Below are 17,470 nucleotides of genomic sequence, written 5' to 3'. Positions count from 1 at the left end.
ACTATCCGGATGTTCTCGTCTCGTCTGTTGCCGCAGCGCCTGGTCTGAGATCCATTAGCTTGAACGCAGATCAAGATTTGGAGGATTTCAACTTTTTCTCTCTCATAGCTTCGCTGACGCAAAGCAGTAAGTTAGAATTTCTTAACCTCTCTGGGTTTGTGCTTGACAGTCTCACCTCCAACGAATTGGCGCAAGTACTGCCGAAAAGCAGCATTAGCACAATCATATTACAGGACATGTCTTCGAAGGCGGCTAAGAAGGTCCTAAATGCAATCAACTGTTGTGCTTCTTTAAAGACGCTCTCTCTACACGGCCACCTGTGCTCATCGAGCAAAGTGTCAAATATTCTAGGGAGAGCCTTAGCGAAGAACAAGACACTGACAAGTCTGTCGGTGACAGGCGTCACAGTCAAGGCAGCGCACAGGATCCTACAGGCGTTGAAAACTTGCGCCCTTCAAAACTTAGTATTGCTGGGTGAGACCGCAATGACGGGGACCTTCCGAACGGGCGAGCTCCGGCAGACCGCCGCGCGACTGAAGTCTCTGCAGATGTCACTCGGAGATTTTGGTAGCCCGTGTGCTGCTATCCTTGCCGAAGCACTCCGAGCGAGCTTCTGTGTGCTTGAGAGGCTGGATCTTTCTTTCAGTAGTATTGGCGATTTGGGAGCCGCACGCCTGGCTAAAGCACTACTCGTAAACAGCACGCTCAAGCAACTGAACCTTGAGAGGTGTCAACTGACAGCGCTAGCTGTAGAACCATTTGTGGCATCCCTGGCACAGAACTCCACTATAGAGTGTGTCCGGCTTGGTGCTCTGCCCATGGACGAGAACCTGTCGTTCAGCCCCGTGGAGAGGACGGTCGGGCGACTGGTCACCTCGTGGAATACGTGCGGCACTCAAGAACTCGCCCGTGTGCTGCGCAGCGAGGATTGCACCGTCACCTCGCTTGAATTGGCTTGGACAACAGGTGTGGCGAGCAGCTGTGTCTCGGACTTTTTTCAAGCCTTGTCCGGGAACCGGCACATCAATGAATTGCGCGTTCTTCAGTGTGGAGCACAGGATTTCCCCTCGGACCTTATCTCTTTTCTGCACAGCACTCAGTCACTGAGGCGGCTGACAGTCTTGAGCGCATTCACAGACCCTGATCTTGCTGAAAGGGTTTTGTACGCACTGTCTGAAAATGAGACTGTCACGGAAGTTAAGTTCCCCGGCTTTGCACTATCCTCGGACGAAGCTGTGAGTGCTCTGGAAGCTGTGCTGAGACTCAACAAGCAGATCACCTCACTGGCATTTCAGAGGCACTACCTTGACGTGAGCACTCTAAGGGGTTTGGCAGACGTTATGTTGGACAATCACGTAATAAGAGAACTGACTTTTACTCACCTGAGCACGTACAGTGACAGTTATGCCCTCATTCTTGACATCCTAAACAGAAACCTGAGCCTAAAGAACCGGGCTATCCAGTTCTTGAGGTATAAAGCCGTGGACTATCTTGATGCTTTTCGAAAGATTTGCGACAGTCATGCGTTTGCAGCTGAGTATGCTGAGATTCAAAACATATCTGTGCATGCAGCGAGAGCCGCCATAGCAGGGGCATTGAATATGTATGGTCGTGGCACAGAATGAGAATGTGCCACCTAAGCAGCACCCTAATTACCAGACTACAGGCTTTTTCACGGTTTGATATGCTACTTTAGCTGCGCGTTTTAAGTAGCAAATGTTTTAAAGACAGTTTTTAGATGTGTGCGTTTTAGGTGAGCAAGATGCAAATTTGACTGTCTGTTATTTGTTGCAAGATTCGTATAGCAATAAGGCAATGGACGACTAAAAGTGCTTCCTGGTCTATGATGAATTTAGCAAAAGCGTTGCCCAGACTGCAAAATCAAGACGAATGTATTAAGGAAGCACGATTCATTAGCGTGCGTACCGCAACACTTCTGACACCTGATTGGCTATTCGTCACTGACTTGATCACAACTTTGGTTTGCCTCTTACTCCACTCAATATTAACAGCGCCGCGGTGGCTCAGTGGTTACTGCGCTCGGCTGATGGCCCGAAAGACGCAGGTTCGATCCCGGCCGCAGCGGCTTAATTTCGATGGAGGCGAAATTCTAGAGGCCCGTGTGCTGTACGATGTCAGTGCACGTTAAAAAACCCTAGACGGTCGAAATTTCCGGAGCCCTTCACTGCGGCGTCCCTCATAGCCTCAGGCGCTTTGGGCCGTTAAACCCCACAAACCACCACCACCACCACTTTACACATAACTTCACACTGCGAAAGTGAGACAGACCCCAACGTGATTTTTGCGGAACACAACGGAACAACGGAACACATTATCTTGTCTTGCACAAGACGAGATCCACTGCCCCAAGGTACAGTTTTCCTGCAATATGTGATCTCACACAATTTCACAGAAAAGAAACTGCAAAAGAACATATCATAGAGGAACTCCTTGCACCCGACAAAAATATGGGGGCGTCGCAGATTTTGATACTGATGGTTCGAAAATACATGTTTACGTTGGAAGCGCAGTAGTAAGAGGTAATTTTGAGGAAACTGTATGACTTCGACAGAGTGAATCCATCTTCACTGTCGAATGTTACGAAGTCTGTCTGGCCGTAGAAGAAATAGTAAATTATAACATCAGAAACAGCAAACCCTCTGCAATCTCCCCCGTCTGCTCTTGACCAACCCGTCTATACTGCACTCCTTTACGCCGATGATCTTACTATATCACAGTCTCGGGCCCAATCGGTGACAGAAGTCTTGCAAGTGGCCACTGGAGCCAGCCGACGCTATCTAAAAGGGGGAACCTTCGGTGCTCGGCCATCGAGTCTCGACTTCTCGTTCGGCACCCCAGTGACTGATCCAGAAGATAGCCTCCTCCAAAACTCAGCCTCTGTTTCGAAGGAGAACCCATTCCGCGAGTACTTTTACTCCGCATGTTAGACGTCACCCTTCGAACGAACGGCCGTGCATCCCATACTGTTAAGCAGCTGCTGGACACCGCCAACCAGGTCCGACGCATGGCTGTCCGGCCGCGTATTGCCAAACCATATCCCGTAGGCGTACTCGAGCCGATGGTGCCTGGGAGTGCGATCATGTGACATGTCACTTACAGCAAAAATGGCTGCTTCATGTGCACCTGCGGTATCTTCACACCGATGTAAGCATGCGGTTGCAACGGTATATGCAAGCCTCCTCGTTGGATCTTAGACACTTGCCTCTGAATGCTTCGAGTGCACCGATTCCAAGTACATATGCAGGCCGCGCCGTTGGATGCTCGATGTGCGTCGCCCAACGGTCTTGAAGACGACGCAAGACCTACCCGCTGCCAATGTGACGAAGCGTTCATTTTTAGCATTTTGTGGTTGCTGCAAGCGTTGCCGATTCCTGCGAGGATTATCACGCAGACGGGGGCGTGACAACTGCTCACGGTGAATTTCCTGTGCGTGCACAGCACAGTGAAAGGTGTCCGCGTAGTGAAAGTGATTGCCATCGGACCGAGTGCTTTTTCGTTAAGGAAGGGAAACGTGCATCTGCTCACTACGCACGTCGTGTTTTCCGAATGCTGAGATGAACTTGGCGCTGTACGAAGTGGCATGATTTTGGCGGCACGGCCGTCGGACAACAGCAGCGTCGCCATCCTTCTGCGGCTTGGTGCTCCGTAGAGTGCATTTTGTGATGATGAGTGCTCAGGTTACGACCGGCCGGCGGCAATTTGTAACGAGTGAAATCATCGGTGTGCTGTGCAAATGTCTGGTCGGGAGCATCGTCACTTTTTTATTTCTTGCTGGCTATGCGTGCCTATGTCTGCAAAAATTATTTGCGTGAAGAGTTCGTGACTGAACACAGCTCTCTCTGCATGATATTGGGCTCAGCCAGAAGAGCAAATTTCTGCTTAGGTTGTTGCATTATGTTATCACGATTCATTGCTACGAGGCAGCGGGCAGAGACGACGGACAAGAAAAGACACGCAGCAAGGCCCTAACTGAATGTTATTCGGGGGAAAAATCTCTTAAATATCACTGTTCTCCACGTCAAGTGGTTGCACATCACGTGGAAAGGGTCAAGTAGCAAATCTGTCAATAAACATGAATTCTTTATCATGCGGAGTCAAGGTGGTGCTGATAACGCACGAGTCTGCTCCTTTCCTTATGTGATACGCTTCTGCGAGCTCTCGGGTCACTTTATCTGGGTGCCTGAACAGCACTACCGCCTTGTAAATGAGGGGGGAACGTCCTTGGCATGAATTGCAATGCTCGGCTAAGTTCCTGAAAGTCCGACTTGCGAGCGAACGGAAGTCGCTCGCAAGTCGGACAGTCGAGTGTGATGTAATCGCTTGTGAGTAGTTAGTTTTTGTTGTGTGTGAGTAATCGCTTATTGAGGCACCTGCACGTTTTGCGTACGTGTGTTTCTCCACACGTCAGCTGAATGGTGTATACTACGCCAATGGCAGATGTTATATATCGAGGCTGGTACCGGGCACCAGTATCTTTGACTGGGCGGTGGTGCTGCTCAGGCACCGACATAGTAACCCGAGAGCTCGCAGGAGCGTATCACGTAAAGAAAAGAGACTCATGCGTCAGCAGTACCACCTTGACTCTGCATGGTAAAGAATTCACGTTTATTTACAGGTTTTCTGATTGACCATTTCCACGTGATGTGCAACCGCTTGACGAGCGGAACGGCGGTATTTAAGAGATGTTTTCCCAGAATAAAATGCAGTTGATAGTAAGCGCTTTGTTGTGTATCTTTTCTTGTCCGTCGTCTCTGCGCGCTGCCTCGTAGCAATGAATTTATACCGACTAGCCCAAGTAGCCGTGTCAACGCATGGTATCACGAGATTAACTCGAAGTACGAAGAGCCATCTCCGAAGTTAAGTCACTGCTTCTTCACAGTGTAGAAATCCCAAATATTCGCCAACTCATGTCACTCTTTAAGATGAATTTTTCACTTCATTTTATGCCAAAGAAAAAGTATGAAGGCGGGCAAGACAAATACATTCATGCCACTTAAATATGAACTAGGATATGATGTTGGGCTAGTCGGATCATGGTTAGAGCAAAACAGAACTGCGCGAAGACGACGGGACAAAGGAAGGCACGAATACACACAGAAAGCGCATATTGACTTTATTTTGCGAAAGCTGGGTGCTTATAAAGGCTATTACAGGCAAGCAGAAGCAAAAGCAACGTGCGCACGGCAATGACAGTGTCAACAAGACCACGTGCGGTTACGACCCATGGAAAGCTCGGATGTGCCCATCTAAGGAAGGAAGGAAGGAAGGAAAAACTTTATTTTACTCTAGTCCTTTTTCCTGCGGTTTGGGAGCATCTTCAGAGACGTTTTCTCCTTGATTTTACCCCCAGGAGTCTTCTCTGTCGAAGTCGTCCGCCTCTAATCAGTGGTCGGTTGCCCTCAGTCCAGGGCTCCGCTGGCCACTGCCGCCCGTTGAGCTCGCTGTACCAGACCTTCTTGGTCTTCACAGCGGTCGCTGGACAGCAGAGTCTCCCACTGCTCCACACTCGGGTTTTGTATTTTGGGGACCACGTCTATTTTTTGGCAGGCCCATGTGATGTGATAGAGAGTAGGTTTTCCGTCGCACCAGGGACATTTGTCCGCGTATATGGTAGGGTGCATTTTGTTTAGTATATGTAGGTTTGGGAAAGAGCCTGTTTGTAATTGTCTCCAAGTGACAGCTTCCTCTCTGCTGAGAGATTTGTGCGGTGGGGGATACCGCAATCTTCTGCCTCTGTAGTTTTGTAGTATGGCCGAGTAATCCCTGGGTGCTGGCGCGAGTTCCGCGGGCTCATCGGATGCTCGGAAAGTAATGTATCCTCGAGCTATCCTGTCGGCCTCTTGGTTCCCTGCCACCCCCGTGTGCCCCGGTACCCACACAATTTTGTGTGGGATCTTGTCGCTTTGTTCTTCCTGGTTTTTAATTCTGTCGCTCGCTGCGAGGAGTATACGGAGCGCGTGACGACCTATCCTGCCATTCATGTAATTTCGGCAGGCTGTTTGAGAGTCGGTGAGTATTGTTAGCGACCGCCCGGTTCTATAGCCCTCCGCCACCGCTAGAGCAACGGCTACTTCCTCGGACTCTGCAGCTGTGCAGCCTCGGAGAGACGCGCTGGTCATTTCGCGTAAAGACGAATCGACCACCGCCGCCACAGCGATTTTGGTGTCTCCTCCTCTCCAAGACGCGTCTGCATACACGGTCGTGGCTTGAGGAGCGTATGTTCTTTCGATGAAGTCGGCCCTCGCTTCTCTTCTGCCTCGATGGAGGTTGGGATCCATGTTTTTTGGTATTGGCGCTACCTTGAGGGTCTTGCGAAGCTCGTCGGGGATCGTTGCCGTCCTCGTCATTTCTCGCATCTGCTCGCGGTATCCGAGCCTCTGCAGGAGCGCTCTTCCAGTCGTTGTCTGCATCAGCCTGAGTTTTTGCGACTCAAGCTGCGCCTCTCGTAGCTCCTCAAAGGTGTTATGTAATCCCAGGGCCATGAGTTTTTCGGTTGACGTGTTGCGCGGAAGTCGGAGCGCTGTCTTATACGCTTTGCGTAGCAGGGCATCCGCTTGTTGTATTTCGTTTTTGTTGAGGCACTGGTAGGGTAGGCTGTACGTGATTCTACTAACTACAAGGCTTCTGACTAGTTTGAGTGTGTCCTCTTCACGCATGCCATGTCGCCTGTTGGTGATGCGGGTGATCATGCGTGAGACTTGTAGTGTTGTTGCTTTGAGCAGGGTAAAAGTGTGAGTACTGCGCTGGTTGGATTGAACCCACATGCCTAAAATTCTTATTGTTGTCTTTTCGGGGATGGGTGTCCCGTCAAGGTAGACGTTGAGTTTTAGGTCCTCGTTGGTTGGGACGGTCCGGTTTTGCTTGCCTCTCCAGACTCTCAGCAGTTCCGATTTCTCGGTCGAGCATGCGAGTCCTCTTTCTGCGAGGTATTGCTCTACACAAGAGGCCGCTTGCTGTAGCCTTTCTTCCTTCTCTCCGAGACAACCCGTGTTTGTCCAGACTGTTATATCGTCAGCATACATTGCATGCCTGATGCCTTCGATGTTCTCTAGTTTTCGAGCTAGGCCTATCATAGCTATGTTGAAAAGTAAGGGGGAGATAACTGACCCTTGGGGTGTTCCCTTATTTGGAGTGCGAATTTTGTCCGATCGAAGGTCTCCTATGCCGATGGTGGCAGTTCTGTCGGACAGGAAGGCTTTCACGAAGCCGTGGATTCTGCGCCCGCAATCCAGCTTGTCTAGGCCCGTAAGGATCGCTTCGTGGCTGACGTTATCGAATGCCCCTTTGATGTCCAGGGCCATTATGACATTTTCTCCCGTCCGAGGTACGTTTCGCAGGACATCTTCTTGTATTTGGAGGAGAACGTCCTGCGTCGAGAGCTTCGCTCTGAAGCCGAACATGGTATGTGGTACACAGTCGTTGTCTTCCATGTAATTTTGCTGTGCCCATCTAAGAAATTGATCTCTTGCCTTGAAAGAGATAAAGAAGGCGCGCTAACACACTTATCGCCCCTTTTGGAGATGAAATAAGCCTCGATAACTTCTCTTTCGGTTTTTCTTTTGGCCTTAGAAAGGAAATTGTTTTTTTTTTTTCAGGTGAGGACAACAGTTTTTGGTGTTGCAGCTCTTACAATGCAAGGATAGATTGCTGGTCGTTTGCTGGTCGTGTAGCCCTAGGTAGAACAAAATTCTACCCCCGTATAGAAGCGCTCATTCCACCTAGTAAAACGTGGCATCATCATGTCTGGCTGCCTCTCTGCCCTGCGGAAGTCTTGTACCCACAACATGTCATCAAGTTTTCAATGTCAAGTTGAGCGCCTTCTTTCTGCTGGCTATCCCCGTCATCTACTTCTCAGCAACTGCGAAAGCCTGCTTCAAAGGCTAAAATCTTGACTTGAAAAAATAAAAGATGCTCGGAACCCAAGCCACCATCTGTCATGCCGTATTTTCATTGCCTTTCCCATAACATCAAAAAGGTAGCGGAAAGGTATGAGATTCGCGTTGTTTTTCCGGCGCCCTGCAAACTGAAAAAAGTGTGCCCTCTACTGACTGGAACAAGAAAGGAACCCACCACTTGCAAGAAGGACCACCGGAGGAAGTTCACAAAATATGTTTCCGAAGTTGTTTATGAAATACCTCTGTCAAGCTGTCGTTCCTACATAGGCCAGACTGGCCGATGTTTTAATCAGCGCCCTTTGGAGCACAGGCGATCCCTCAGCAAAGGCACTGGCAGAAATCTACCCTTGAATTGTAAGAGCTGCGACACCAAAAACTGTTCTCCTTACCTGGAAAAAACCAAGCTCCTTTCTAAGGCTAAAACAAAAAGCGAAAGAGAAGTTATCGAGGCTTATTTCATCTCCAAAAGGGCGATAAGTGCGTTAGCGCGCCTTCTTTATCTCTTTCAAGTCAAGAGATCAATTTCTTAGATAGGCACATCCGAGCTTTCCATGGGTCATAACCACACGTGGCCTTGTTGGCACTGTCATTGCCGTGCGCAGGTTGCTTTCGCTTCTGCTTGTCTCCTTGTTTGCCTGTGATAGCCTTTATAAGCACCCTGCTTTCGCAAAATAAAGCCAGTTGGAAGTCTTCGCTTTGTGTGTGTGTATTCGTGCCTTCTTTTGTCCCGTCGCCTTCGCGCAGTTCTGTTTTGCTTTAATATGGACACTGGCTCCCGATTAAAACTGTCCTCTGGACAAGTTGTGACGAAAAAATATTGAGAAATTCCTTGTGATTCGTTTTTTAGAGCGCAGCTCTTTGGCGTCCGTTCCTGGGTTTCGCGTCGTCGTCGTCGTCGGCGTTGTCGTCGGCGTCGGCCTCGTAACCACCCAACAAACACAAAACCTCCTCAAAATCTCCCAAAAATGACCCATGGGGACATCTGGAATCTCCCCAGGAGGTGCTCACTTTTCCCGAACATATCTAAAAAACGTCCCCACATCTAGCAATGTCCAAAAAGTTGTGCGCCCCATGGAAAGCCCCAAAAGGTTAATGCTCGATTTCTCGGCTCTGGTTCAATAAAATTATTCCTCCTTTTTTATGCAGCCTGCAAGCATCTAAGCGCACATATGTGCCAAATTTCAGGTGCATACTTACGTTACAGGTGGTGTAATCCACCTTTCCACTCGTCTGAATGCGTGCTGGCTCGGCCGTTCTGCACTTATCCGTTTACGTGAAATGTCCTAGCATTTTGCACACAAAGGAAATATGAACTCAAAAAGTTATCCGATTTGGCCCATATGAGAGCAAATAGCAGCGCCATACAGAAGTAATTTCAGTTTACTAGCTGTGCTCTTAGCACGAATTGCATCCTGTTGTCCATGCCGGCGACCGCACCATACACCACCACAATCAAAATGCATTCATGGTTCAGTCAAAGAAAAGCAATACAGACCGAATTGAAAGTCCGTGCCGAACACAACTTACGTTCAACGGCGCAAATCTGAATGAATACAAACAGCAGACGCAAACGTATGCACCATTTAATACACAGTGTACATAACACTACGGCGCCATGCATATAATGATGGCCACTTTTTTCTCCAGCCCTGAGAAATCTGCAATATGAAGCAAGTAAAACAGAATACAGGCTGAAAGTTGATGCACCTTACACGAGCATTCTAAGGGCTACAAAAGCAGATATGCACACGCAAAAGCAAACGTATGTAAAGAGCAACTTGGGTGACAAAAGAAAAGACGAGATGGGTGTACGCTGCAGACACGCAGTTCCAGGTCACGGATTTTCTTCAAGTTGAAACCCCCCTCACGCTTAGAGACTCGGAGCAAGCTTCAGCGACGTGTTATCAAAAGAGAAAAAAAAAATATTAGTTCTACTAGGCGAAAGTAAAAAAAAGTGCGAAAAGGGCCTTATGCTTAAATAAATAAATAAATTAAATAAATAATTAAAATAAACCAACATACCTTGACGACGTTGACTACGGAAACCAAGGGTTGAAATACAAGGCTGCAACAGCTGAAACCATAAATTAAACGCAGGCTTCTGTCCTGCGCCTTCTCACAGCACAGCGAGCGCTCAAACATACGCGTTACACCCTCGTAACGATCCTGGGAGTTTTATTTTCTTGTGACTAAATGTGGGGATAAGACTGCTTGGAGCCAGGCGGGAAGGTGAACGTGCTCAGGTACGTGCGGTGGCGCGCTGCATCCATGGTGCGGCAGACCGCGCATGCGGCACAGTCCAGCTTGGGAGTCGAGATCAAGGCACGATTAATCCAGTGGGAGAGAGTCAATATAACCACGCGAACACTGCACAAACTATACCGCTGCGGCAGGATGGCTGCGCGGTGGCGAAGTAGGTAGAGCAGGCTAATCCATGGGCACTCGCATAAAGAGAGTGGTGGGTCTCCGAAGGTCCTTCCCGCCTCAGACCGTAGTAGACGGCCACGCTGCCACCATCAACGTGCTGCAGTCGTCGGAGGCGCTGAGGAATGCAGGGTGCGTGCGAGGAGTCACCTATTGCCACGAACTCCGCTGCCGCGAACGCCGCCTCGAACAGCGGCATCAGTAGGGCCGTGGAGCTGCGCAAAGGACTTGCGATGCGCCGCCGCGGCATCAGTTCCAAAAGGAATGGTGTGGGCACGCCGAGGTGCGCGGGAAAACTTCCGTGAATCCGTAGCTACGAAGTCCACGACAGCCCAGTTGGCGCAGTGACGAGAGCAAGAACTGCCGCGCGCTGGGGCTTGTGCTCGAACGTCTCGGGCAGCGCGAATGAGCGCGCGCAAAATGGCGTCCGTCCAGCGAGGAAGCCGGGCGAGCGACGGGAGGCCATTACTGCACTTCTGCTAGACAGCGGCGCAGCGCGGAGCGCCGATAGTCGGAGACGCCTGGAGGGACCACCACATAATGTTGAAGTTGGGCGCGAGCTGGGAAAACGCTAGAAGACGTGAAAGCTGGTGACCGCCGCTGCCGGCGGCGCGATGAAAATGCAGACCGCCACCGCCTGCCTGCAGCATGGAGCCGACGGCCCACCCACGTGCGAGAAACGCATGCGCCGAGAGAGATGCGGGGTTTACCGTTTCCTTCGGCTGTTCGAATGAAACTGCTGTTTCATCTCTCAAAACGGCGAGTGCAAGAGTAAAATCTCTCCCCGCAGCTTGTGGCGCGAGGGAGAGAGAAAAGAGAGCGAGCTGTCAATTTTTATTTCTTGTTGAAAACCATTGGTCCCAAAACGTTATACCCAGTTGCCTTTCTGGGACCAAAATGCATTAATTCTTTTTTGTTGCTGCTTAAAACTCTCGAAAGAACGTTTCTAGACCTTTAGTGGGAGCACTGCCTTTTTTCTTGTGTTTCTATGTCTTGCCTCTATGGTGTGGAAACGTTTGATAAATGCTTTACTGGGACTGGGACATTCCATCCTTTTTTGGAGTTCCTGAGGAGGTTTTGTGTTTGTTGGGCAGCTCCGTCCCCCTTTCATCCGCAGCTGGGGTTGACTCACTATCGGCGTCAGCGGCATCAGTCAGTCGCTGCTATCTCTTCCCTCCTCCCTTTATCGTGTTGTCCGCTTGCTGCGCGCGCTTCTGCCCCCATCGTTTGCCGCTGCGTGTACACGCCGCCCCCCTCCCCCCTCTTCCTGCGAGTCTCCGGTTGTCAAAGCGCCGGCTCGAGCTTAATTCCTTTCTTCGCTCCTCCTCCAATGCAACCCCTGTGCGGTGGCAATCAGAGAGCCAGATCGGTGGCGACAGATCTGTATATGTGCACCGCCCGAGCCGAAATTGCCGCTGCCGTTCGCCCTGTGCGGTGGCAATCAGAGAGCCAGATCGGTGGCGGCGGATCTGTATATGTGCACCGCCCGAGCCGAAATTGCCGCTGCCGTTCGCCACTGCGAAATTATCTGCCAGTTCTTTCTGAGCCATGAGCGAGACGACCGATGGAAGTCCTCCGTCTGCTAAAAAAAAATTCTGTGATAGCGCATACATGTGTTGCTCGATTTCTTTGCCTCAATCTATCGAAAAGGTGAAACAGCTTATTTGCTGCGCTCAAATTTCGCATTAGGAAGTAACGTAATCGTCGGTAATTTTTTTTATTGCGAAGCAATACTACTTTTACTTTCAGCTCCTCGCGTGGCGAGGCCGCGGTAGCTACTATTGACCTTGAGCGCGCACCTAGCGCTGTGACGTCACAGCTGCAAGAGCAGGGCTCCAACTTGTGCCGTCGCGAGGCGAGGCCGCGCGTGGTCCTGCGCCCGCCGCGCGCGGCGCGGATTGCATTGGATTGGATTAGATTAGATAAGAATATATTGGATTGGATTGGATTGTATAACCGATGCATCTCCACAAGTCTAACCACATGCACCACCACCAGCTACACCACCAGCTGAACCATTGCGTAGCTACGGATAGTATTGCTTTCGCAATTACCGGGCTTCTTTGTTTGCGTATCGGTGTTAAGTCGATAGTAGACAAATGATTCGCAATATGAAGTAGGACTTTGCTTTGCGTTGTAATGAGAAAAATGCAGTGATCTTGACGCGTATAGTGGGCCATGACATGCTTTGTGCCGATCCACCCTTGGTTACAAAACTGCGCCAATTTAATGACAACACATTTAGTTGATTGTTTGTGGTCCCCTTTGGATCGGGAGATGAAAGGTACAAAAATGAATGAAGTGGTCTCAGTGACATTGTTTCAGAGCTGGTGGCCAACTCGACTTGATTGGTGTCGCAGTTGTTCAGCAGCGCCCCTGCGTCAACTATCAGTTTGTATAATGAGACATTCTTGAAGCCTTCAGAATGAGATGTGATCGATTCACGTCCATCTGGCACCTTCATTTGCCTGTGACTCCCTGCTGCAGGCACGATTACTTTTCTGCTTAGTGACAGCGATGGTGGGCCTACAAAAACCTATGCATCGGCAGTATAGAACACTTCCGAAATTTTTTTAATCCTCTTTGCATTTCCCACGAGCCTAAATTCATTTGCTCACACCTAAATGGATATTTGCACCTTCCTTAGTGACCGGCTAGGTTTCCTGGCGCACCTGTCCGTTCACATTTGTTTAGCGGTCACACTAGCAGCATTTCTACACATGCTCCCAAGCTACATTAACAAGGCTTATTTCAAAGAATTCTTTCAAATGCGCTAAGCAATGTCGCATGGCGGTTGGCTTTGCAATGTCGACGTTGACCACTTTCCGAAAGTCCTGTAGTATCAACAGAACCGTGTACCGTCCGAGGCAGCAGTCACTTTTAATTTGAACTCATTCTCCTACTGCTTGGATTGAATGAAATGGTCGCTGCTGCTTGCATTCGCAGATTTCCCCCTTTGCACGCGAGCAAAGCTCTGATCCTGCCTGCCATGGGCGTCTGAAGCTGGATCGCTGCATTTTCCGTTTCTACTGCGGTGTACTCTGTTTTCAAAGTGCTAAACTGGAACTCTAAACAACTACGCAGGGGCGTCTGCAAAATGCAGATGTTGGTGAGTTAAGGCTCCACGCGTTCCCAAGCATCCGCAGGGACATCCCTGTGGGGGATTGATGATGAGCAGTGCGGCACCACCGACCCGAGCACCCGCGCTTACACTCGAGCGGAAGAGGCCTCTCTGGCGTTAGCCTGCAGGAGCACCAAACCCAAATTCATACTCTTCGAGAGAACGATAGCCGTAAGAAACTTTAATAAGGGAATCGCTTCGAAACAAGCGGTAGGATGGATGGAAACAACTTTATTACACACACACAGACAAAAAAATCTTCCAGGGTGGTCCCCTACTGGTCCAGGAGTCCACGGGCTTGTGCTTCACGTAAAGTCCGATCCACTAGCCATTTCTGGCCGGCGTGCTGAGCGGTCCGTAAAGCAGCCTCCCAGGAAGACTGGGTGGGATTGGGGATGGGGGGTACTGCCTTTGGGGAAGGACATTCCCAAAGGTAGTGGAAAAGTGTGGATTTGGGCACGCCACAGGTGTTACAATCAGGTGGAAAGGTGAGGTGAAAGCATGAGAGACGGTAGGGTGAAATAAAGCAGCCTATCTGTAATTGCCGCCATGTAGCGCTGGATAAGGGCGACAAGGTACTGTGAGGTGGTGGCAGTGTCATGCGGCTGAATTTGTAAAATGTGGTGATTTGGTGATATGTATAGAGGACCAATGGGGCTTCTGGCGCAGAGTTGGGTGACTGATCCTCCGGGGTCCGGGAGGAGAGTTCTCGGGCCAGCGCATGAACGCGCTTATTACCGGGGATCGAGGCATGCCCAGGGACCCACGACAGAGTAACCGTTCGGTCGAGAGAGGTGGCCGTGGTAAGAATACGGTGTGTTGCCGGAGTCGCCACGCCCTTTAGGTAGTGGCGGTACGCGGCCTGTGAATCTGTGCAAATTTCGGTTATGTTTTTGTCAATGATGGACTGGGCCAGAGCAAGTGCGATGGCGGCTCCTTCCGTCTCTGCAGGCGAATTAGTTCGGATAGTGGCGGCGGCCCCCACTGTGCCGTCTTTATAGGCTGCGACTGCCGTGAAATATCCTGGTTTAGAATTTTGTGCCATGTCGACATAAAGGATATCGGAGCGGTTGCTGTATGTTTTGGTGTAATAGCTCGCTCGTGCCTGCCGCCTACCGTGATGGAGACTAGCACTCATATTGGATAGAGAGATCTCTGTCATACGGGTCCCGGCTCACAAGGGGATTCCAGGCAATGAGACTGCTAACAGTATCGCCCGAGGCATCTACACCCCGGCGGCCGTGGAATCACCCTTACCCGGGTCGAAGGACCCGCTCATCACGTAGACGGAAATCACGGCTGATTATAGAGATGAGACTAGACCTCCAACCTCCAGATCGGTCTCTCACACCTAAAGAGTGCAGAGGCTGGAGAAGATTACAAACCAATGGATTCTTTCCCCCTTATATACACGGGGAAGAGAGGAACCTCCAAAATTCTGCACCAAATGCGGGATAACAGCTAATCAGGATCATCTCGTTTGGAAATGCCCCGATTCTCCCGGGCATATCAACGAGAAAGAAACCTGGGATGCTCTCCTCGAGAGCAGCAAGTGAGAGGAACGGAATGTTCTCCCGCACAAGTGGCAAGAAATTCCTGCTTGTCTTTATATCTGCATTATAGTCCCCACCCACCCTGCCACCCTGGCAGGTGGCAGCGTTTCTGGCACAACGTTGTCAATGTCAAAGCATGCAGCGCACATCTGTCACTACCGCCACGTAGCTTAAAGCACGATTGAGGTGTCCACTGTTCCAGGAGGGGAGTTATGCGCCTTCCCTCTGGTTCAGGTGTCCACCGAGATGTGTGAGACAGATACTGCGCATTTCCTTTTCTCAAACACCAATTTAGAAGTTTTGCCCTCTGTTTTCCAAGCCCCCGCTCTATTGGCATCGCCGCTGTGGGAGGCAGATACTGCGCATTTCCATTCCTCAAAAAAAAAAAAAAAATCTCTGCCTCTCCCGTAACCGAGAGTAGAGTAAGCATGAAAATGTTTACATAACACATTGGTTGTTGATGGTACTAGTCAAAATCTTGAAATGGGTCTAGTGTTCAACACACCACACCACACCACAACACACTCTTGTTGCGTCAAAGCGATCGCCTGCAACAGTGCGGGCTTAGGTAGGCAGCCGCGAACCGTGGCGGCCTGGTCGTTTTCGGGAGCGGCCGCATAATCATGGCGCTGTCGGCAATGGCGTGCAGTCTTCTTGTGTGGCGTATCACTCGCAAAGCGATCGCTTTCCGGAAGACGCTTCCTGCCTCTCCTTTCATCAGGCTCCATTGCTCGGCTTAAGCAGCTGTGACGGTGGCAGCATTGAAATGCAGGACAATGCAGAAGCTTACGCGGACACCACGAGACGCAAGCCTGACAAGAATGTATATGCAGCGCGTTCGAATACTCCGCGAGCGTGTATACATCTGCCTGCCAAAGGGGGAACTTCATGAGCTGAAGGCCCAGCGGCCGGTCTTTTACATGAGTGAGTGTGGGATCGCAGCGCCATCCTTGGGAACGGCGCGGAAGCGTGGCCCTCTCTCTTGGAGAGTCTCGTTAAATCTCGTACGGTGCCCGGATGCTCTCGTTTCAGTGCCCGGATGTTGGTTCTCGGTCTCGGCGTGACGTCACCACACTGATGTCACCACAAAAGCATTTCATGCTTAAAATCAAACTTTTCTTTTGATCACTTGACCGAAAAGAAAATGATCGGCAATGCTTACGTTACTCCCTGTTGCAGCGATGGTAAACGCCTTCACAAGTACAAGTTTGTTCGAGCTAAAAAAAAACTGCCTAGATGCGCTTCCGCACGCAAACCTCCACACTATTTTCATCAAGTCATCGCGAAAAAAAAAGAACTTTTAGAAGACAAAACAAATTCGCTACTGCACTTCAGCGTTAAAGACAGTCGTAGTTTGAGGAGATTTCGCCCGGCCTGGTGTTCGGCTTTTCTGGGGTGGAATGCATGATATGCACGAGAAAATTAAATCACTTACTCGTCTATTGTGGACATGTCTGGCCGAGGTGTAGACCGGCGGAGCGCCGCAGTCCAACCGGGAGTGCAGTAGGAGACTGTATTCCTTCTTCAAGATATTGGAGCGAGGGACACAGTGTCACCTTCTTCGGGGCCACGGAACCTTTTTCGAAAAAATCCTTCAGAAACAACGAAGGTTTCTTTCAAGCCTGGGTTCGTTGGCTACAGACGTGGTAAACAATCAGTGGCCACAGCGCGCGCAATGTCCCGCATGGACTTTGGCGCCGGGTGGGCGCGAACACTGCTGGTCAAACTGCTGACCGCGCCACACCGCACAGCAGCCATGACAAGTGCGAACACTCACTAAGCTAGACTGCATGCATACGCTGATGATTATGTTGGGGGAAAAACGCTGGTATTCGTGCATGCTCAGCACGTGAGCTAGGGTGCCCACGCCCACGCTAGCGAAGTACGAAATGTCCTAGGATGTTTAACTGCGTTAAAGTGATAACAAAATGCAAAGGACAGGTCAGATAGTAGGTGTTTTGGGGCGTTACTGTGGAACGGTACAACTTTACAACTTAACATGACTGTACTTCAAGTGATGATGGTAGCAAACATTCAATTCCCTTTCTTCTTTTCGTGACACTTCGTACCCATTGGCCGCTGGTAAGATGACTTTCTGATTTTTGTGTTACGCATAATAGATATTCTCTACTTTAGGATTGTTTACTTTCACGTAGCCGCTACCGCTTACTGCGTATCGTGCACGCCACTGCGCAGGCGCCAATTGGTCCTCAGGCGGGAAAGTAGAAGCATGTTGGCGGGAACCTGGCGCCATTTGGTGTAATCCGGTCGACCTGCGCATGCGGAATAGCACCTCGCGGTAAGTGGTAGCCGTAGGAGGAAGTAGCATGGCGGCAGTTGCAGGATGGGCACTTTTCCGAATCCAGCCACGCTGAGCAGGTTCAAGCCCGGCTTCAATGACGGGAATTGTAGGGCCTGTGGAGAACGAGCCACCTTAGCCCATATGATGTGGGCAT

Source organism: Amblyomma mixtum, chromosome 7 (genome assembly GCF_055824585.1).
Source record: "Amblyomma mixtum isolate Tamu chromosome 7, ASM5582458v1, whole genome shotgun sequence".
Taxonomy (NCBI): Eukaryota; Metazoa; Arthropoda; class Arachnida; order Ixodida; family Ixodidae; genus Amblyomma; species Amblyomma mixtum.
Note: the sequence above shows the minus strand (reverse complement) of the source record.